Below are 22,250 nucleotides of genomic sequence, written 5' to 3' on the forward strand. Positions count from 1 at the left end.
GTCTCATGGCCCTCTATCAGAATTTGGGAAGATTGGAGAAACTTAATTTTTCGCCCAAAAAAAAAACGTAAGGGGTACCACTGTCGTTTTTTTTTTCGGGCCGAATTTTTGAGTTTCGATATCTCAGCTCTGGAAGGGGCTAGAGCCTCCATTTTTGCACTCAGGTCTAAGTCTCATGGCCCTCTATCAGAATTTGGGAAGATTGGAGAAACGTAATTTTTCTCCCCAAAAAAAAAACGTAAGGGGTAGAACTGTCGTTTTTTTTTCGGGCCGAATTTTTGAGTTTCGATATCTCAGCTCTGGAAGGGGCTAGAGCCTCCATTTTTGCACTCAGGTCTAAGTCTCATGGCCCTCTATCAGAATTTGGGAAGATTGGAGAAATTTAATTTTTCGCCCAAAAAAAAAAAATGTAAGGGGTACCACTGTCGGTTTTTTTTCGGGCCGAATTTTTGAGTTTCGATATCTCAGCTCTGGAAGGGGCTAGAGCCTCCATTTTTGCACTTAGGTCTAAGTCTCATGGCCCTCTATCAGAATTTGGGAAGATTGGAGAAATTTAATTTTTCGCCCAAAAAAAAAACGTAAGGGGTACCACTGTCGTTTTTTTTTCGGGCCGAATTTTTGAGTTTCGATATCTCAGCTCTGGAAGGGGCTAGAGCCTCCATTTTTGCACTCAGGTCTAAGTCTCATGGCCCTCTATCAGAATCCAGATTTTTGGGAAGATTGGAGAAACTTAATTTTTCGCCCAAAAAAAAAAACGTAAGGGGTACCACTGTCGTTTTTTTTTCGGGCCGAATTTTTGAGTTTTGATATCTCAGCTCTGGAAGGGGCTAGAGCCTCCATTTTTGCACTCAGGTCTAAGTCTCATGGCCCTCTATCAGAATTTGGGAAGATTGGAGAAATTTAATTTTTCGCCCAAAAAAAAAAAATGTAAGGGGTACCACTGTCGTTTTTTTTCGAGCCGAATTTTTGAGTTTCGATATCTCAGCTCTGGAAGGGGCTAGAGCCTCCATTTTTGCACTCAGGTCTAAGTCTCATGGCCCTCTATCAGAATTTGGGAAGATTGGAGAAACTTAATTTTTCGCCCGAAAAAAAAACGTAAGGGGTACCACTGTCGTTTTTTTTTTCGGGCCGAATTTTTGAGTTTCGATATCTCAGCTCTGGAAGGGGCTAGAGCCTCCATTTTTGCACTCAGGTCTAAGTCTCATGGCCCTCTATCAGAATTTGGGAAGATTGGAGAAACTTAATTTTTCGCCCCAAAAAAAAAAACGTAAGGGGTACCACTGTCGTTTTTTTTTTCGGGCCGAATTTTTGAGTTTCGATATCTCAGCTCTGGAAGGGGCTAGAGCCTCCATTTTTGCACTCAGGTCTAAGTCTCATGGCCCTCTATCAGAATTTGGGAAGATTGGAGAAATTTAATTTTTCGCCCAAAAAAAAAAACGTAAGGGGTACCACTGTCGTTTTTTTTTCGGGCCGAATTTTTGAGTTTCGATATCTCAGCTCTGGAAGGGGCTAGAGCCTCCATTTTTGCACTCAGGTCTAAGTCTCATGGCCCTCTATCAGAATTTGTGAAGATTGGAGAAACTTATTTTTTCGCCCAAAAAAAAAAACGTAAGGGGTACCACTGTCGTTTTTTTTTCGGGCCGAATTTTTGAGTTTCGATATCTCAGCTCTGGAAGGGGCTAGAGACTCCATTTTTGCACTCAGGTCTAAGTCTCATGGCCCTCTATCAGAATTTGGGAAGATTGGAGAAACTTAATTTTTCGCCCAAAAAAAAAACGTAAGGGGTACCACTGTCGTTTTTTTTTTCGGGCCGAATTTTTGAGTTTCGATATCTCAGCTCTGGAAGGGGCTAGAGCCTCCATTTTTGCACTCAGGTCTAAGTCTCATGGCCCTCTATCAGAATTTGGGAAGATTGGAGAAACGTAATTTTTCTCCCCAAAAAAAAAACGTAAGGGGTAGAACTGTCGTTTTTTTTTCGGGCCGAATTTTTGAGTTTCGATATCTCAGCTCTGGAAGGGGCTAGAGCCTCCATTTTTGCACTCAGGTCTAAGTCTCATGGCCCTCTATCAGAATTTGGGAAGATTGGAGAAATTTAATTTTTCGCCCAAAAAAAAAAAATGTAAGGGGTACCACTGTCGGTTTTTTTTCGGGCCGAATTTTTGAGTTTCGATATCTCAGCTCTGGAAGGGGCTAGAGCCTCCATTTTTGCACTTAGGTCTAAGTCTCATGGCCCTCTATCAGAATTTGGGAAGATTGGAGAAATTTAATTTTTCGCCCAAAAAAAAAACGTAAGGGGTACCACTGTCGTTTTTTTTTCGGGCCGAATTTTTGAGTTTCGATATCTCAGCTCTGGAAGGGGCTAGAGCCTCCATTTTTGCACTCAGGTCTAAGTCTCATGGCCCTCTATCAGAATCCAGATTTTTGGGAAGATTGGAGAAACTTAATTTTTCGCCCAAAAAAAAAAACGTAAGGGGTACCACTGTCGTTTTTTTTTCGGGCCGAATTTTTGAGTTTTGATATCTCAGCTCTGGAAGGGGCTAGAGCCTCCATTTTTGCACTCAGGTCTAAGTCTCATGGCCCTCTATCAGAATCCAGAGTTTTGGGAAGATTGGAGAAACTTATTTTTTCGCCCAAAAAAAAAAACGTAAGGGGTACCACTGTCGTTTTTTTTTCGGGCCGAATTTTTGAGTTTCGATATCTCAGCTCTGGAAGGGGCTAGAGACTCAATTTTTGCACTCAGGTCTAAGTCTCATGGCCCTCTATCAGAATTTGGGAAGATTGGAGAAACTTAATTTTTCGCCCAAAAAAAAAAACGTAAGGGGTACCACTGTCGTTTTTTTTTCGGGCCGAATTTTTGAGTTTCGATATCTCATCTCTGGAAGGGGCTAGAGCCTCCATTTTTGCACTCAGGTCTAAGTCTCATGGCCCTCTATCAGAATTTGGGAAGATTGGAGAAACTTAATTTTTCGCCCAAAAAAAAAAACGTAAGGGGTACCACTGTCGTTTTTTTTTCGGGCCGAATTTTTGAGTTTCGATATCTCAGCTCTGGAAGGGGCTAGAGCCTCCATTTTTGCACTCAGGTCTAAGTCTCATGGCCCTCTATCAGAATTTGGGAAGATTGGAGAAACTTAATTTTTCGCCCAAAAAAAAAACGTAAGGGGTACCACTGTCGTTTTTTTTTCGGGCCGAATTTTTGAGTTTCGATATCTCAGCTCTGGAAGGGGCTAGAGCCTCCATTTTTGCACTCAGGTCTAAGTCTCATGGCCCTCTATCAGAATTTGGGAAGATTGGAGAAATTTAATTTTTCGCCCAAAAAAAAAAAAACGTAAGGGGTACCACTGTCGTTTTTTTTTCGGGCCGAATTTTTGAGTTTCGATATCTCAGCTCTGGAAGGGGCTAGAGCCTCCATTTTTGCACTCAGGTCTAAGTCTCATGGCCCTCTATCAGAATTTGGGAAGATTGGAGAAACTTAATTTTTCGCCCAAAAAAAAAACCGTAAGGGGTACCACTGTCGTTTTTTTTTCGGGCCGAATTTTTGAGTTTCGATATCTCAGCTCTGGAAGGGGCTAGAGCCTCCATTTTTGCACTCAGGTCTAAGTCTCATGGCCCTCTATCAGAATTTGGGAAGATTGGAGAAACTTATTTTTTCGCCCAAAAAAAAAAACGTAAGGGGTACCACTGTCGTTTTTTTTTCGGGCCGAATTTTTGAGTTTCGATATCTCAGCTCTGGAAGGGGCTAGAGCCTCCATTTTTGCACTCAGGTCTAAGTCTCATGGCCCTCTATCAGAATTTGGGAAGATTGGAGAAACTTATTTTTTCGCCCAAAAAAAAAAACGTAAGGGGTACCACTGTCGTTTTTTTTTCGGGCCGAATTTTTGAGTTTCGATATCTCAGCTCTGGAAGGGGCTAGAGACTCCATTTTTGCACTCAGGTCTAAGTCTCATGGCCCTCTATCAGAATTTGGGAAGATTGGAGAAACTTAATTTTTCGCCCAAAAAAAAAAACGTAAGGGGTACCACTGTCGTTTTTTTTTTTCGGGCCGAATTTTTGAGTTTCGATATCTCAGCTCTGGAAGGGGCTAGAGCCTCCATTTTTGCACTCAGGTCTAAGTCTCATGGCCCTCTATCAGAATTTGGGAAGATTGGAGAAATTTAATTTTTCGCCCAAAAAAAAAAAATGTAAGGGGTACCACTGTCGTTTTTTTTTCGAGCCGAATTTTTGAGTTTCGATATCTCAGCTCTGGAAGGGGCTAGAGCCTCCATTTTTGCACTCAGGTCTAAGTCTCATGGCCCTCTATCAGAATTTGGGAAGATTGGAGAAACTTATTTTTTCGCCCAAAAAAAAAAACGTAAGGGGTACTACTGTCGTTTTTTTTTCGGGCCGAATTTTTGAGTTTCGATATCTCAGCTCTGGAAGGGGCTAGAGACTCAATTTTTGCACTCAGGTCTAAGTCTCATGGCCCTCTATCAGAATTTGGGAAGATTGGAGAAACTTAATTTTTCGCCCAAAAAAAAAACGTAAGGGGTACCACTGTCGTTTTTTTTTCGGGCCGAATTTTTGAGTTTCGATATCTCAGCTCGGGAAGGGGCTAGAGCCTCCATTTTTGCACTCAGGTCTAAGTCTCATGGCCCTCTATCAGAATTTGGGAAGATTGGAGAAACTTAATTTTTCGCCCAAAAAAAAAACGTAAGGGGTACCACTGTCGTTTTTTTTTCGGGCCGAATTTTTGAGTTTCGATATCTCATCTCTGGAAGGGGCTAGAGCCTCCATTTTTGCACTCAGGTCTAAGTCTCATGGCCCTCTATCAGAATTTGGGAAGATTGGAGAAACTTAATTTTTCGCCCAAAAAAAAAAACGTAAGGGGTACCACTGTCGTTTTTTTTTCGGGACGAATTTTTGAGTTTCGATATCTCAGCTCTGGAAGGGGCTAGAGCCTCCATTTTTGCACTCAGGTCTAAGTCTCATGGCCCTCTATCAGAATTTGGGAAGATTGGAGAAACTTAATTTTTCGCCCAAAAAAAAAACGTAAGGGGTACCACTGTCGTTTTTTTTTTCGGGCCGAATTTTTGAGTTTCGATATCTCAGCTCTGGAAGGGGCTAGAGCCTCCATTTTTGCACTCAGGTCTAAGTCTCATGGCCCTCTATCAGAATTTGGGAAGATTGGAGAAACTTAATTTTTCGCCCCCAAAAAAAACGTAAGGGGTACCACTGTCGTTTTTTTTTCGGGCCGAATTTTTGAGTTTTGATATCTCAGCTCTGGAAGGGGCTAGAGCCTCCATTTTTGCACTCAGGTCTAAGTCTCATGGCCCTCTATCAGAATCCAGAGTTTTGGGAAGATTGGAGAAACTTATTTTTTCGCCCAAAAAAAAAAACGTAAGGGGTACCACTGTCGTTTTTTTTTCGGGCCGAATTTTTGAGTTTCGATATCTCAGCTCTGGAAGGGGCTAGAGCCTCCATTTTTGCACTCAGGTCTAAGTCTCATGGCCCTCTATCAGAATTTGGGAAGATTGGAGAAACTTAATTTTTCGCCCAAAAAAAAACGTAAGGGGTACCACTGTCGTTTTTTTTTCGGGCCGAATTTTTGAGTTTCGATATCTCAGCTCTGGAAGGGGCTAGAGCCTCCATTTTTGCACTCAGGTCTAAGTCTCATGGCCCTCTATCAGAATTTGGGAAGATTGGAGAAACTTAATTTTTCGCCCAAAAAAAAAACGTAAGGGGTACCACTGTCGTTTTTTTTTTCGGGCCGAATTTTTGAGTTTCGATATCTCAGCTCTGGAAGGGGCTAGAGCCTCCATTTTTGCACTCAGGTCTAAGTCTCATGGCCCTCTATCAGAATTTGGGAAGATTGGAGAAACGTAATTTTTCGCCCCAAAAAAAAAACGTAAGGGGTACCACTGTCGTTTTTTTTTCGGGCCGAATTTTTGAGTTTCGATATCTCAGCTCTGGAAGGGGCTAGAGCCTCCATTTTTGCACTCAGGTCTAAGTCTCATGGCCCTCTATCAGAATTTGGGAAGATTGGAGAAATTTAATTTTTCGCCAAAAAAAAAAAAATGTAAGGGGTACCACTGTCGTTTTTTTTTCGAGCCGAATTTTTGAGTTTCGATATCTCAGCTCTGGAAGGGGCTAGAGCCTCCATTTTTGCACTCAGGTCTAAGTCTCATGGCCCTCTATCAGAATTTGGGAAGATTGGAGAAACTTAATTTTTCGCCCGAAAAAAAAACGTAAGGGGTACCACTGTCGTTTTTTTTTTCGGGCCGAATTTTTGAGTTTCGATATCTCAGCTCTGGAAGGGGCTAGAGCCTCCATTTTTGCACTCAGGTCTAAGTCTCATGGCCCTCTATCAGAATTTGGGAAGATTGGAGAAACTTAATTTTTCGCCCCAAAAAAAAAAACGTAAGGGGTACCACTGTCGTTTTTTTTTTCGGGCCGAATTTTTGAGTTTCGATATCTCAGCTCTGGAAGGGGCTAGAGCCTCCATTTTTGCAATCAGGTCTAAGTCTCATGGCCCTCTATCAGAATTTGGGAAGATTGGAGAAATTTAATTTTTCGCCCAAAAAAAAAAACGTAAGGGGTACCACTGTCGTTTTTTTTTCGGGCCGAATTTTTGAGTTTCGATATCTCAGCTCTGGAAGGGGCTAGAGCCTCCATTTTTGCACTCAGGTCTAAGTCTCATGGCCCTCTATCAGAATTTGGGAAGATTGGAGAAACTTATTTTTTCGCCCAAAAAAAAAAACGTAAGGGGTACCACTGTCGTTTTTTTTTCGGGCCGAATTTTTGAGTTTCGATATCTCAGCTCTGGAAGGGGCTAGAGCCTCCATTTTTGCACTCAGGTCTAAGTCTCATGGCCCTCTATCAGAATTTGGGAAGATTGGAGAAACTTATTTTTTCGCCCGAAAAAAAAACGTAAGGGGTACCACTGTCGTTTTTTTTTCGGGCCGAATTTTTGAGTTTCGATATCTCAGCTCTGGAAGGGGCTAGAGCCTCCATTTTTGCACTCAGGTCTAAGTCTCATGGCCCTCTATCAGAATTTGGGAAGATTGGAGAAACTTAATTTTTCGCCCGAAAAAAAAACGTAAGGGGTACCACTGTCGTTTTTTTTTTCGGGCCGAATTTTTGAGTTTCGATATCTCAGCTCTGGAAGGGGCTAGAGCCTCCATTTTTGCACTCAGGTCTAAGTCTCATGGCCCTCTATCAGAATTTGGGAAGATTGGAGAAACTTAATTTTTCGCCCCAAAAAAAAAAACGTAAGGGGTACCACTGTCGTTTTTTTTTTCGGGCCGAATTTTTGAGTTTCGATATCTCAGCTCTGGAAGGGGCTAGAGCCTCCATTTTTGCACTCAGGTCTAAGTCTCATGGCCCTCTATCAGAATTTGGGAAGATTGGAGAAATTTAATTTTTCGCCCAAAAAAAAAAACGTAAGGGGTACCACTGTCGTTTTTTTTTCGGGCCGAATTTTTGAGTTTCGATATCTCAGCTCTGGAAGGGGCTAGAGCCTCCATTTTTGCACTCAGGTCTAAGTCTCATGGCCCTCTATCAGAATTTGTGAAGATTGGAGAAACTTATTTTTTCGCCCAAAAAAAAAAACGTAAGGGGTACCACTGTCGTTTTTTTTTCGGGCCGAATTTTTGAGTTTCGATATCTCAGCTCTGGAAGGGGCTAGAGACTCCATTTTTGCACTCAGGTCTAAGTCTCATGGCCCTCTATCAGAATTTGGGAAGATTGGAGAAACTTAATTTTTCGCCCAAAAAAAAAAACGTAAGGGGTACCACTGTCGTTTTTTTTTTCGGGCCGAATTTTTGAGTTTCGATATCTCAGCTCTGGAAGGGGCTAGAGCCTCCATTTTTGCACTCAGGTCTAAGTCTCATGGCCCTCTATCAGAATTTGGGAAGATTGGAGAAACGTAATTTTTCTCCCCAAAAAAAAAACGTAAGGGGTAGAACTGTCGTTTTTTTTTCGGGCCGAATTTTTGAGTTTCGATATCTCAGCTCTGGAAGGGGCTAGAGCCTCCATTTTTGCACTCAGGTCTAAGTCTCATGGCCCTCTATCAGAATTTGGGAAGATTGGAGAAATTTAATTTTTCGCCCAAAAAAAAAAAATGTATGGGGTACCACTGTCGGTTTTTTTTCGGGCCGAATTTTTGAGTTTCGATATCTCAGCTCTGGAAGGGGCTAGAGCCTCCATTTTTGCACTTAGGTCTAAGTCTCATGGCCCTCTATCAGAATTTGGGAAGATTGGAGAAATTTAATTTTTCGCCCAAAAAAAAAACGTAAGGGGTACCACTGTCGTTTTTTTTTCGGGCCGAATTTTTGAGTTTCGATATCTCAGCTCTGGAAGGGGCTAGAGCCTCCATTTTTGCACTCAGGTCTAAGTCTCATGGCCCTCTATCAGAATCCAGATTTTTGGGAAGATTGGAGAAACTTAATTTTTCGCCCAAAAAAAAAAACGTAAGGGGTACCACTGTCGTTTTTTTTTCGGGCCGAATTTTTGAGTTTTGATATCTCAGCTCTGGAAGGGGCTAGAGCCTCCATTTTTGCACTCAGGTCTAAGTCTCATGGCCCTCTATCAGAATCCAGAGTTTTGGGAAGATTGGAGAAACTTATTTTTTCGCCCAAAAAAAAAAACGTAAGGGGTACCACTGTCGTTTTTTTTTCGGGCCGAATTTTTGAGTTTCGATATCTCAGCTCTGGAAGGGGCTAGAGACTCAATTTTTGCACTCAGGTCTAAGTCTCATGGCCCTCTATCAGAATTTGGGAAGATTGGAGAAACTTAATTTTTCGCCCAAAAAAAAAAACGTAAGGGGTACCACTGTCGTTTTTTTTTCGGGCCGAATTTTTGAGTTTCGATATCTCATCTCTGGAAGGGGCTAGAGCCTCCATTTTTGCACTCAGGTCTAAGTCTCATGGCCCTCTATCAGAATTTGGGAAGATTGGAGAAACTTAATTTTTCGCCCAAAAAAAAAAACGTAAGGGGTACCACTGTCGTTTTTTTTTCGGGCCGAATTTTTGAGTTTCGATATCTCAGCTCTGGAAGGGGCTAGAGCCTCCATTTTTGCACTCAGGTCTAAGTCTCATGGCCCTCTATCAGAATTTGGGAAGATTGGAGAAACTTAATTTTTCGCCCGAAAAAAAAACGTAAGGGGTACCACTGTTGGTTTTTTTTCGGGCCGAATTTTTGAGTTTCGATATCTCAGCTCTGGAAGGGGCTAGAGCCTCCATTTTTGCACTCAGGTCTAAGTCTCATGGCCCTCTATCAGAATTTGGGAAGATTGGAGAAACTTAATTTTTCGCCCAAAAAAAAAACGTAAGGGGTACCACTGTCGTTTTTTTTTCGGGCCGAATTTTTGAGTTTCGATATCTCAGCTCTGGAAGGGGCTAGAGCCTCCATTTTTGCACTCAGGTCTAAGTCTCATGGCCCTCTATCAGAATTTGGGAAGATTGGAGAAATTTAATTTTTCGCCCAAAAAAAAAAAACGTAAGGGGTACCACTGTCGTTTTTTTTTCGGGCCGAATTTTTGAGTTTCGATATCTCAGCTCTGGAAGGGGCTAGAGCCTCCATTTTTGCACTCAGGTCTAAGTCTCATGGCCCTCTATCAGAATTTGGGAAGATTGGAGAAACTTAATTTTTCGCCCAAAAAAAAAACCGTAAGGGGTACCACTGTCGTTTTTTTTTCGGGCCGAATTTTTGAGTTTCGATATCTCAGCTCTGGAAGGGGCTAGAGCCTCCATTTTTGCACTCAGGTCTAAGTCTCATGGCCCTCTATCAGAATTTGGGAAGATTGGAGAAACTTATTTTTTCGCCCAAAAAAAAAAACGTAAGGGGTACCACTGTCGTTTTTTTTTCGGGCCGAATTTTTGAGTTTCGATATCTCAGCTCTGGAAGGGGCTAGAGCCTCCATTTTTGCACTCAGGTCTAAGTCTCATGGCCCTCTATCAGAATTTGGGAAGATTGGAGAAACTTATTTTTTCGCCCAAAAAAAAAAACGTAAGGGGTACCACTGTCGTTTTTTTTTCGGGCCGAATTTTTGAGTTTCGATATCTCAGCTCTGGAAGGGGCTAGAGACTCCATTTTTGCACTCAGGTCTAAGTCTCATGGCCCTCTATCAGAATTTGGGAAGATTGGAGAAACTTAATTTTTCGCCCAAAAAAAAAAACGTAAGGGGTACCACTGTCGTTTTTTTTTTTCGGGCCGAATTTTTGAGTTTCGATATCTCAGCTCTGGAAGGGGCTAGAGCCTCCATTTTTGCACTCAGGTCTAAGTCTCATGGCCCTCTATCAGAATTTGGGAAGATTGGAGAAATTTAATTTTTCGCCCAAAAAAAAAAAATGTAAGGGGTACCACTGTCGTTTTTTTTTCGAGCCGAATTTTTGAGTTTCGATATCTCAGCTCTGGAAGGGGCTAGAGCCTCCATTTTTGCACTCAGGTCTAAGTCTCATGGCCCTCTATCAGAATTTGGGAAGATTGGAGAAACTTATTTTTTCGCCCAAAAAAAAAAACGTAAGGGGTACTACTGTCGTTTTTTTTTCGGGCCGAATTTTTGAGTTTCGATATCTCAGCTCTGGAAGGGGCTAGAGACTCAATTTTTGCACTCAGGTCTAAGTCTCATGGCCCTCTATCAGAATTTGGGAAGATTGGAGAAACTTAATTTTTCGCCCAAAAAAAAAACGTAAGGGGTACCACTGTCGTTTTTTTTTCGGGCCGAATTTTTGAGTTTCGATATCTCAGCTCGGGAAGGGGCTAGAGCCTCCATTTTTGCACTCAGGTCTAAGTCTCATGGCCCTCTATCAGAATTTGGGAAGATTGGAGAAACTTAATTTTTCGCCCAAAAAAAAAACGTAAGGGGTACCACTGTCGTTTTTTTTTCGGGCCGAATTTTTGAGTTTCGATATCTCATCTCTGGAAGGGGCTAGAGCCTCCATTTTTGCACTCAGGTCTAAGTCTCATGGCCCTCTATCAGAATTTGGGAAGATTGGAGAAACTTAATTTTTCGCCCAAAAAAAAAAACGTAAGGGGTACCACTGTCGTTTTTTTTTCGGGACGAATTTTTGAGTTTCGATATCTCAGCTCTGGAAGGGGCTAGAGCCTCCATTTTTGCACTCAGGTCTAAGTCTCATGGCCCTCTATCAGAATTTGGGAAGATTGGAGAAACTTAATTTTTCGCCCAAAAAAAAAACGTAAGGGGTACCACTGTCGTTTTTTTTTTCGGGCCGAATTTTTGAGTTTCGATATCTCAGCTCTGGAAGGGGCTAGAGCCTCCATTTTTGCACTCAGGTCTAAGTCTCATGGCCCTCTATCAGAATTTGGGAAGATTGGAGAAACTTAATTTTTCGCCCCCAAAAAAAACGTAAGGGGTACCACTGTCGTTTTTTTTTCGGGCCGAATTTTTGAGTTTTGATATCTCAGCTCTGGAAGGGGCTAGAGCCTCCATTTTTGCACTCAGGTCTAAGTCTCATGGCCCTCTATCAGAATCCAGAGTTTTGGGAAGATTGGAGAAACTTATTTTTTCGCCCAAAAAAAAAAACGTAAGGGGTACCACTGTCGTTTTTTTTTCGGGCCGAATTTTTGAGTTTCGATATCTCAGCTCTGGAAGGGGCTAGAGCCTCCATTTTTGCACTCAGGTCTAAGTCTCATGGCCCTCTATCAGAATTTGGGAAGATTGGAGAAACTTAATTTTTCGCCCAAAAAAAAACGTAAGGGGTACCACTGTCGTTTTTTTTTCGGGCCGAATTTTTGAGTTTCGATATCTCAGCTCTGGAAGGGGCTAGAGCCTCCATTTTTGCACTCAGGTCTAAGTCTCATGGCCCTCTATCAGAATTTGGGAAGATTGGAGAAACTTAATTTTTCGCCCAAAAAAAAAACGTAAGGGGTACCACTGTCGTTTTTTTTTTCGGGCCGAATTTTTGAGTTTCGATATCTCAGCTCTGGAAGGGGCTAGAGCCTCCATTTTTGCACTCAGGTCTAAGTCTCATGGCCCTCTATCAGAATTTGGGAAGATTGGAGAAACGTAATTTTTCGCCCCAAAAAAAAAACGTAAGGGGTACCACTGTCGTTTTTTTTTCGGGCCGAATTTTTGAGTTTCGATATCTCAGCTCTGGAAGGGGCTAGAGCCTCCATTTTTGCACTCAGGTCTAAGTCTCATGGCCCTCTATCAGAATTTGGGAAGATTGGAGAAATTTAATTTTTCGCCAAAAAAAAAAAAATGTAAGGGGTACCACTGTCGTTTTTTTTTCGAGCCGAATTTTTGAGTTTCGATATCTCAGCTCTGGAAGGGGCTAGAGCCTCCATTTTTGCACTCAGGTCTAAGTCTCATGGCCCTCTATCAGAATTTGGGAAGATTGGAGAAACTTAATTTTTCGCCCAAAAAAAAAACGTAAGGGGTACCACTGTCGTTTTTTTTTCGGGCCGAATTTTTGAGTTTCGATATCTCAGCTCGGGAAGGGGCTAGAGCCTCCATTTTTGCACTCAGGTCTAAGTCTCATGGCCCTCTATCAGAATTTGGGAAGATTGGAGAAACTTAATTTTTCGCCCAAAAAAAAAACGTAAGGGGTACCACTGTCGTTTTTTTTTCGGGCCGAATTTTTGAGTTTCGATATCTCATCTCTGGAAGGGGCTAGAGCCTCCATTTTTGCACTCAGGTCTAAGTCTCATGGCCCTCTATCAGAATTTGGGAAGATTGGAGAAACTTAATTTTTCGCCCAAAAAAAAAAACGTAAGGGGTACCACTGTCGTTTTTTTTTCGGGACGAATTTTTGAGTTTCGATATCTCAGCTCTGGAAGGGGCTAGAGCCTCCATTTTTGCACTCAGGTCTAAGTCTCATGGCCCTCTATCAGAATTTGGGAAGATTGGAGAAACTTAATTTTTCGCCCAAAAAAAAAACGTAAGGGGTACCACTGTCGTTTTTTTTTTCGGGCCGAATTTTTGAGTTTCGATATCTCAGCTCTGGAAGGGGCTAGAGCCTCCATTTTTGCACTCAGGTCTAAGTCTCATGGCCCTCTATCAGAATTTGGGAAGATTGGAGAAACTTAATTTTTCGCCCCCAAAAAAAACGTAAGGGGTACCACTGTCGTTTTTTTTTCGGGCCGAATTTTTGAGTTTTGATATCTCAGCTCTGGAAGGGGCTAGAGCCTCCATTTTTGCACTCAGGTCTAAGTCTCATGGCCCTCTATCAGAATCCAGAGTTTTGGGAAGATTGGAGAAACTTATTTTTTCGCCCAAAAAAAAAAACGTAAGGGGTACCACTGTCGTTTTTTTTTCGGGCCGAATTTTTGAGTTTCGATATCTCAGCTCTGGAAGGGGCTAGAGCCTCCATTTTTGCACTCAGGTCTAAGTCTCATGGCCCTCTATCAGAATTTGGGAAGATTGGAGAAACTTAATTTTTCGCCCAAAAAAAAACGTAAGGGGTACCACTGTCGTTTTTTTTTCGGGCCGAATTTTTGAGTTTCGATATCTCAGCTCTGGAAGGGGCTAGAGCCTCCATTTTTGCACTCAGGCCTAAGTCTCATGGCCCTCTATCAGAATTTGGGAAGATTGGAGAAACTTAATTTTTCGCCCAAAAAAAAAACGTAAGGGGTACCACTGTCGTTTTTTTTTTCGGGCCGAATTTTTGAGTTTCGATATCTCAGCTCTGGAAGGGGCTAGAGCCTCCATTTTTGCACTCAGGTCTAAGTCTCATGGCCCTCTATCAGAATTTGGGAAGATTGGAGAAACGTAATTTTTCGCCCCAAAAAAAAAACGTAAGGGGTACCACTGTCGTTTTTTTTTCGGGCCGAATTTTTGAGTTTCGATATCTCAGCTCTGGAAGGGGCTAGAGCCTCCATTTTTGCACTCAGGTCTAAGTCTCATGGCCCTCTATCAGAATTTGGGAAGATTGGAGAAATTTAATTTTTCGCCAAAAAAAAAAAAATGTAAGGGGTACCACTGTCGTTTTTTTTTCGAGCCGAATTTTTGAGTTTCGATATCTCAGCTCTGGAAGGGGCTAGAGCCTCCATTTTTGCACTCAGGTCTAAGTCTCATGGCCCTCTATCAGAATTTGGGAAGATTGGAGAAACTTAATTTTTCGCCCGAAAAAAAAACGTAAGGGGTACCACTGTCGTTTTTTTTTTCGGGCCGAATTTTTGAGTTTCGATATCTCAGCTCTGGAAGGGGCTAGAGCCTCCATTTTTGCACTCAGGTCTAAGTCTCATGGCCCTCTATCAGAATTTGGGAAGATTGGAGAAACTTAATTTTTCGCCCCAAAAAAAAAAACGTAAGGGGTACCACTGTCGTTTTTTTTTTCGGGCCGAATTTTTGAGTTTCGATATCTCAGCTCTGGAAGGGGCTAGAGCCTCCATTTTTGCAATCAGGTCTAAGTCTCATGGCCCTCTATCAGAATTTGGGAAGATTGGAGAAATTTAATTTTTCGCCCAAAAAAAAAAACGTAAGGGGTACCACTGTCGTTTTTTTTTCGGGCCGAATTTTTGAGTTTCGATATCTCAGCTCTGGAAGGGGCTAGAGCCTCCATTTTTGCACTCAGGTCTAAGTCTCATGGCCCTCTATCAGAATTTGGGAAGATTGGAGAAACTTATTTTTTCGCCCAAAAAAAAAAACGTAAGGGGTACCACTGTCGTTTTTTTTTCGGGCCGAATTTTTGAGTTTCGATATCTCAGCTCTGGAAGGGGCTAGAGCCTCCATTTTTGCACTCAGGTCTAAGTCTCATGGCCCTCTATCAGAATTTGGGAAGATTTGAGAAACTTAATTTTTCGCCCAAAAAAAAAAACGTAAGGGGTACCACTGTCGTTTTTTTTTTCGGGCCGAATTTTTGAGTTTCGATATCTCAGCTCTGGAAGGGGCTAGAGCCTCCATTTTTGCACTCAGGTCTAAGTCTCATGGCCCTCTATCAGAATTTGGGAAGATTGGAGAAACTTATTTTTTCGCCCAAAAAAAAAAACGTAAGGGGTACCACTGTCGTTTTTTTTTCGGGCCGAATTTTTGAGTTTCGATATCTCAGCTCTGGAAGGGGCTAGAGCCTCCATTTTTGCACTCAGGTCTAAGTCTCATGGCCCTCTATCAGAATTTGTGAAGATTGGAGAAACTTATTTTTTCGCCCAAAAAAAAAAACGTAAGGGGTACCACTGTCGTTTTTTTTTCGGGCCGAATTTTTGAGTTTCGATATCTCAGCTCTGGAAGGGGCTAGAGACTCCATTTTTGCACTCAGGTCTAAGTCTCATGGCCCTCTATCAGAATTTGGGAAGATTGGAGAAACTTAATTTTTCGCCCAAAAAAAAAAACGTAAGGGGTACCACTGTCGTTTTTTTTTTCGGGCCGAATTTTTGAGTTTCGATATCTCAGCTCTGGAAGGGGCTAGAGCCTCCATTTTTGCACTCAGGTCTAAGTCTCATGGCCCTCTATCAGAATTTGGGAAGATTGGAGAAACGTAATTTTTCTCCCCAAAAAAAAAACGTAAGGGGTACCACTGTCGTTTTTTTTTCGGGCCGAATTTTTGAGTTTCGATATCTCAGCTCTGGAAGGGGCTAGAGCCTCCATTTTTGCACTCAGGTCTAAGTCTCATGGCCCTCTATCAGAATTTGGGAAGATTGGAGAAATTTAATTTTTCGCCCAAAAAAAAAAAATGTAAGGGGTACCACTGTCGTTTTTTTTTCGAGCCGAATTTTTGAGTTTCGATATCTCAGCTCTGGAAGGGGCTAGAGCCTCCATTTTTGCACTTAGGTCTAAGTCTCATGGCCCTCTATCAGAATTTGGGAAGATTGGAGAAACTTAATTTTTTGCCCAAAAAAAAAACGTAAGGGGTACCACTGTCGTTTTTTTTTCGGGCCGAATTTTTGAGTTTTGATATCTCAGCTCTGGAAGGGGCTAGAGCCTCCATTTTTGCACTCAGGTCTAAGTCTCATGGCCCTCTATCAGAATCCAGAGTTTTGGGAAGATTGGAGAAACTTAATTTTTCGCCCAAAAAAAAAAACGTAAGGGGTACCACTGTCGTTTTTTTTTCGGGCCGAATTTTTGAGTTTTGATATCTCAGCTCTGGAAGGGGCTAGAGCCTCCATTTTTGCACTCAGGTCTAAGTCTCATGGCCCTCTATCAGAATCCAGAGTTTTGGGAAGATTGGAGAAACTTATTTTTTCGCCCAAAAAAAAAAACGTAAGGGGTACCACTGTCGTTTTTTTTTCGGGCCGAATTTTTGAGTTTCGATATCTCAGCTCTGGAAGGGGCTAGAGACTCAATTTTTGCACTCAGGTCTAAGTCTCATGGCCCTCTATCAGAATTTGGGAAGATTGGAGAAACTTAATTTTTCGCCCAAAAAAAAAACGTAAGGGGTACCACTGTCGTTTTTTTTTCGGGCCGAATTTTTGAGTTTCGATATCTCATCTCTGGAAGGGGCTAGAGCCTCCATTTTTGCACTCAGGTCTAAGTCTCATGGCCCTCTATCAGAATTTGGGAAGATTGGAGAAACTTAATTTTTCGCCCAAAAAAAAAAACGTAAGGGGTACCACTGTCGTTTTTTTTTCGGGCCGAATTTTTGAGTTTCGATATCTCAGCTCTGGAAGGGGCTAGAGCCTCCATTTTTGCACTCAGGTCTAAGTCTCATGGCCCTCTATCAGAATTTGGGAAGATTGGAGAAACTTAATTTTTCGCCCGAAAAAAAAACGTAAGGGGTACCACTGTTGGTTTTTTTTCGGGCCGAATTTTTGAGTTTCGATATCTCAGCTCTGGAAGGGGCTAGAGCCTCCATTTTTGCACTCAGGTCTAAGTCTCATGGCCCTCTATCAGAATTTGGGAAGATTGGAGAAACTTAATTTTTCGCCCAAAAAAAAAACGTAAGGGGTACCACTGTCGTTTTTTTTTCGGGCCGAATTTTTGAGTTTCGATATCTCAGCTCTGGAAGGGGCTAGAGCCTCCATTTTTGTACTCAGGTCTAAGTCTCATGGCCCTCTATCAGAATTTGGGAAGATTGGAGAAATTTAATTTTTCGCCCAAAAAAAAAAAACGTAAGGGGTACCACTGTCGTTTTTTTTTCGGGCCGAATTTTTGAGTTTCGATATCTCAGCTCTGGAAGGGGCTAGAGCCTCCATTTTTGCACTCAGGTCTAAGTCTCATGGCCCTCTATCAGAATTTGGGAAGATTGGAGAAACTTATTTTTTCGCCCAAAAAAAAAAACGTAAGGGGTACCACTGTCGTTTTTTTTTCGGGCCGAATTTTTGAGTTTCGATATCTCAGCTCTGGAAGGGGCTAGAGCCTCCATTTTTGCACTCAGGTCTAAGTCTCATGGCCCTCTATCAGAATTTGGGAAGATTGGAGAAACTTAATTTTTCGCCCAAAAAAAAAACCGTAAGGGGTACCACTGTCGTTTTTTTTTCGGGCCGAATTTTTGAGTTTCGATATCTCAGCTCTGGAAGGGGCTAGAGCCTCCATTTTTGCACTCAGGTCTAAGTCTCATGGCCCTCTATCAGAATTTGGGAAGATTGGAGAAACTTATTTTTTCGCCCAAAAAAAAAAACGTAAGGGGTACCACTGTCGTTTTTTTTTCGGGCCGAATTTTTGAGTTTCGATATCTCAGCTCTGGAAGGGGCTAGAGCCTCCATTTTTGCACTCAGGTCTAAGTCTCATGGCCCTCTATCAGAATTTGGGAAGATTGGAGAAACTTATTTTTTCGCCCAAAAAAAAAAACGTAAGGGGTACCACTGTCGTTTTTTTTTCGGGCCGAATTTTTGAGTTTCGATATCTCAGCTCTGGAAGGGGCTAGAGACTCCATTTTTGCACTCAGGTCTAAGTCTCATGGCCCTCTATCAGAATTTGGGAAGATTGGAGAAACTTAATTTTTCGCCCAAAAAAAAAAACGTAAGGGGTACCACTGTCGTTTTTTTTTTCGGGCCGAATTTTTGAGTTTCGATATCTCAGCTCTGGAAGGGGCTAGAGCCTCCATTTTTGCACTCAGGTCTAAGTCTCATGGCCCTCTATCAGAATTTGGGAAGATTGGAGAAACTTAATTTTTCGCCCCAAAAAAAAACGTAAGGGGTACCACTGTCGTTTTTTTTTCGGGCCGAATTTTTGAGTTTCGATATCTCAGCTCTGGAAGGGGCTAGAGCCTCCATTTTTGCACTCAGGTCTAAGTCTCATGGCCCTCTATCAGAATTTGGGAAGATTGGAGAAATTTAATTTTTCGCCCAAAAAAAAAAAATGTAAGGGGTACCACTGTCGTTTTTTTTTCGAGCCGAATTTTTGAGTTTCGATATCTCAGCTCTGGAAGGGGCTAGAGCCTCCATTTTTGCACTCAGGTCTAAGTCTCATGGCCCTCTATCAGAATTTGGGAAGATTGGAGAAACTTATTTTTTCGCCCAAAAAAAAAAACGTAAGGGGTACTACTGTCGTTTTTTTTTCGGGCCGAATTTTTGAGTTTCGATATCTCAGCTCTGGAAGGGGCTAGAGACTCAATTTTTGCACTCAGGTCTAAGTCTCATGGCCCTCTATCAGAATTTGGGAAGATTGGAGAAACTTATTTTTTCGCCCAAAAAAAAAAACGTAAGGGGTACCACTGTCGTTTTTTTTTCGGGCCGAATTTTTGAGTTTCGATATCTCAGCTCTGGAAGGGGCTAGAGCCTCCATTTTTGCACTCAGGTCTAAGTCTCATGGCCCTCTATCAGAATTTGGGAAGATTTGAGAAACTTAATTTTTCGCCCAAAAAAAAAAACGTAAGGGGTACCACTGTCGTTTTTTTTTCGGGCCGAATTTTTGAGTTTCGATATCTCAGCTCTGGAAGGGGCTAGAGCCTCCATTTTTGCACTCAGGTCTAAGTCTCATGGCCCTCTATCAGAATTTGGGAAGATTGGAGAAACTTAATTTTTCGCCCAAAAAAAAAAACGTAAGGGGTACCACTGTCGTTTTTTTTTCGGGCCGAATTTTTGAGTTTCGATATCTCAGCTCTGGAAGGGGCTAGAGCCTCCATTTTTGCACTCAGGTCTAAGTCTCATGGCCCTCTATCAGAATTTGGGAAGATTGGAGAAACTTAATTTTTCGCCCAAAAAAAAAAAACGTAAGGGGTACCACTGTCTTTTTTTTTTTTCGGGCCGAATTTTTGAGTTTCGATATCTCAGCTCTGGAAGGGGCTAGAGCCTCCATTTTTGCACTCAGGTCTAAGTCTCATGGCCCTCTATCAGAATTTGGGAAGATTGGAGAAACTTAATTTTTCGCCCAAAAAAAAAAACGTAAGGGGTACCACTGTCGTTTTTTTTTTCGGGCCGAATTTTTGAGTTTCGATATCTCAGCTCTGGAAGGGACTAGAGCCTCCATTTTTGCACTCAGGTCTAAGTCTCATGGCCCTCTATCAGAATCCAGAGTTTTGGGAAGATTGGAGAAACTTAATTTTTTGCCCCAAAAAAAAAAAACGTAAGGGGTACCACTGTCGTTTTTTTTTCGGGCCGAATTTTTGAGTTTCGATATCTCAGCTCTGGAAGGGGCTAGAGCCTCCATTTTTGCACTCAGGTCAGAGTCTCATGGCCCTCTATCAGAATCCAGAGTTTTCAGAAGATTGGAGAAACTTAATTTTTCGCCTGAAAAAAAAAACGTAAGGGGTACCACTGTCGTTTTTTTTTTCGGGCCGAATTTTTGAGTTTTGATATCTCAGCTCTGGAAGGGGCTAGAGCCTCCATTTTTGCACTCAGGTCTAAGTCTCATGGCCCTCTATCAGAATTTAGGAAGATTGGAGAAACTTAATTTTTCGCCCAAAAAAAAAACGTAAGGGGTACCACTGTCGTTTTTTTTCGGGCCGAATTTTTGAGTTTCGATATCTCAGCTCTGGAAGGGGCTAGAGCCTCCATTTTTGCACTCAGGTCTAAGTCTCATGGCCCTCTATCAGAATTTGGGAAGATTGGAGAAACTTAATTTTTCGCCCAAAAAAAAACGTAAGGGGTACCACTGTCGTTTTTTTTTTTCGGGCCGAATTTTTGAGTTTCCATATCTCAGCTCTGTAAGGGGCTAGAGCCTCCATTTTTGCAATCAGGTCTAAGTGTCATGGCCCTCTATCAGAATTTGGGAATATTGGAGAAACTTAATTTTTTGCCCCCCCAAAAAAAACGTAAGGGGTACCACTGTCGTTTTTTTTTTCGGGCCGAATTTTTGAGTTTCGATATCTCAGCTCTGGAAGGGGCTAGAGCCTCCATTTTTGCACTCAGGTCTAAGTCTCATGGCCCTCTACCAGAATTTGGGAAGATTGGAGAAACTTAATTTTTCGCCCAAAAAAAAAAAAAAAGTAAGGGGTACCACTGTCGTTTTTTTTTCGGGCCGAAATTTTGAGTTTCGATATCTCAGCTCTGGAAGGGGCTAGAGCCTCCATTTTTGCACTCAGGTCTAAGTCTCATGGCCCTCTATCAGAATTTGGGAAGATTGGAGAAACTTAATTTTTCGCCCAAAAAAAAAACGTAAGGGGTACCACTGTCTTTTTTTTTTTCGGGCCGAATTTTTGAGTTTCGATATCTCAGCTCTGGAAGGGGCTAGAGCCTCCATTTTTGCACTCAGGTCTAAGTCTCATGGCCCTCTATCAGAATTTGGGAAGATTGGAGAAACTTAATTTTTCGCCCAAAAAAAAAACGTAAGGGGTACCACTGTCGTTTTTTTTTTCGGGCCGAATTTTTGAGTTTCGATATCTCAGCTCTGGAAGGGGCTAGAGCCTCCATTTTTGCACTCAGGTCTAAGTCTCATGGCCCTCTATCAGAATTTGGGAAGATTGGAGAAACTTAATTTTTCGCCCAAAAAAAAAACGTAAGGGGTACCACTGTCGTTTTTTTTTCGGGCCGAATTTTTGAGTTTCGATATCTCAGCTCTGGAAGGGGCTAGAGCCTCCATTTTTGCACTCAGGTCTAAGCATCATGGCCCTCTATCAGAATTTGGGAAGATTGGAGAAACTTAATTTTTCGCCCAAAAAAAAACCGTAAGGGGTACCACTGTCGTTTTTTTTTTCGGGCCGAATTTTTGAGTTTCGATATCTCAGCTCTGGAAGGGGCTAGAGCCTCCATTTTTGCACTCAGGTCTAAGTCTCATGGCCCTCTATAAGAATTTGGGAAGATTGGAGAAACTTAATTTCTCGCCCAAAAAAAAAACGTAAGGGGTACCACTGTCGTTTTTTTTCCGGGCCGAATTTTTGAGTTTCGATATCTCAGCTCTGGAAGGGGCTAGAGCCTCCATTTTTGCACTCAGGTCTAAGTCTCATGGCCCTCTATCAGAATTTGGGAAGATTGGAGAAACTAAATTTTTCGCCCAAAAAAAAAACGTAAGGGGTACCACTGTCGTTTTTTTTTCGGGCCGAATTTTTGAGTTTCGATATCTCAGCTCTGGAAGGGGCTAGAGCCTCCATTTTTGCACTCAGGTCTAAGTCTCATGGCCCTCTATCAGAATTTGGGAAGATTGGAGAAACTTAATTTTTCGCCCAAAAAAAAAAACGTAAGGGGTACCACTGTCGTTTTTTTTTTTCGGGCCGAATTTTTGAGTTTCGATATCTCAGCTCTGGAAGGGGCTAGAGCCTCCATTTTTGCACTCAGGTCTAAGTCTCATGGCCCTCTATCAGAATTTGGGAAGATTGGAGAAACTTAATTTTTCGCCCGGAAAAAAAAACGTAAGGGGTACCACTGTTGGTTTTTTTTCGGGCCGAATTTTTGAGTTTCGATATCTCAGCTCTGGAAGGGGCTAGAGCCTCCATTTTTGCACTCAGGTCTAAGTCTCATGGCCCTCTATCAGAATTTGGGAAGATTGGAGAAACTTAATTTTTCGCCCCAAAAAAAAAACGTAAGGGGTACCACTGTCGTTTTTTTTTCGGGCCGAATTTTTGAGTTTCGATATCTCAGCTCTGGAAGGGGCTAGAGCCTCCATTTTTGCACTCAGGTCTAAGTCTCATGGCCCTCTATCAGAATTTGGGAAGATTGGAGAAACTTATTTTTTCGCCCAAAAAAAAAACGTAAGGGGTACCACTGTCGTTTTTTTTTCGGGCCGAATTTTTGAGTTTCGATATCTCAGCTCTGGAAGGGACTAGAGCCTCCATTTTTGCACTCAGGTCTAAGTCTCATGGCCCTCTATCAGAATCCAGAGTTTTGGGAAGATTGGAGAAACTTAATTTTTTGCCCCAAAAAAAAAAAAACGTAAGGGGTACCACTGTCGTTTTTTTTTCGGGCCGAATTTTTGAGTTTCGATATCTCAGCTCTGGAAGGGGCTAGAGCCTCCATTTTTGCACTCAGGTCAGAGTCTCATGGCCCTCTATCAGAATCCAGAGTTT

This window comes from Pimephales promelas, chromosome 19 (assembly GCF_988280905.1).
Source record: "Pimephales promelas chromosome 19, fPimPro1.hap1.1, whole genome shotgun sequence".
Classification (NCBI taxonomy): domain Eukaryota; kingdom Metazoa; phylum Chordata; class Actinopteri; order Cypriniformes; family Leuciscidae; genus Pimephales; species Pimephales promelas.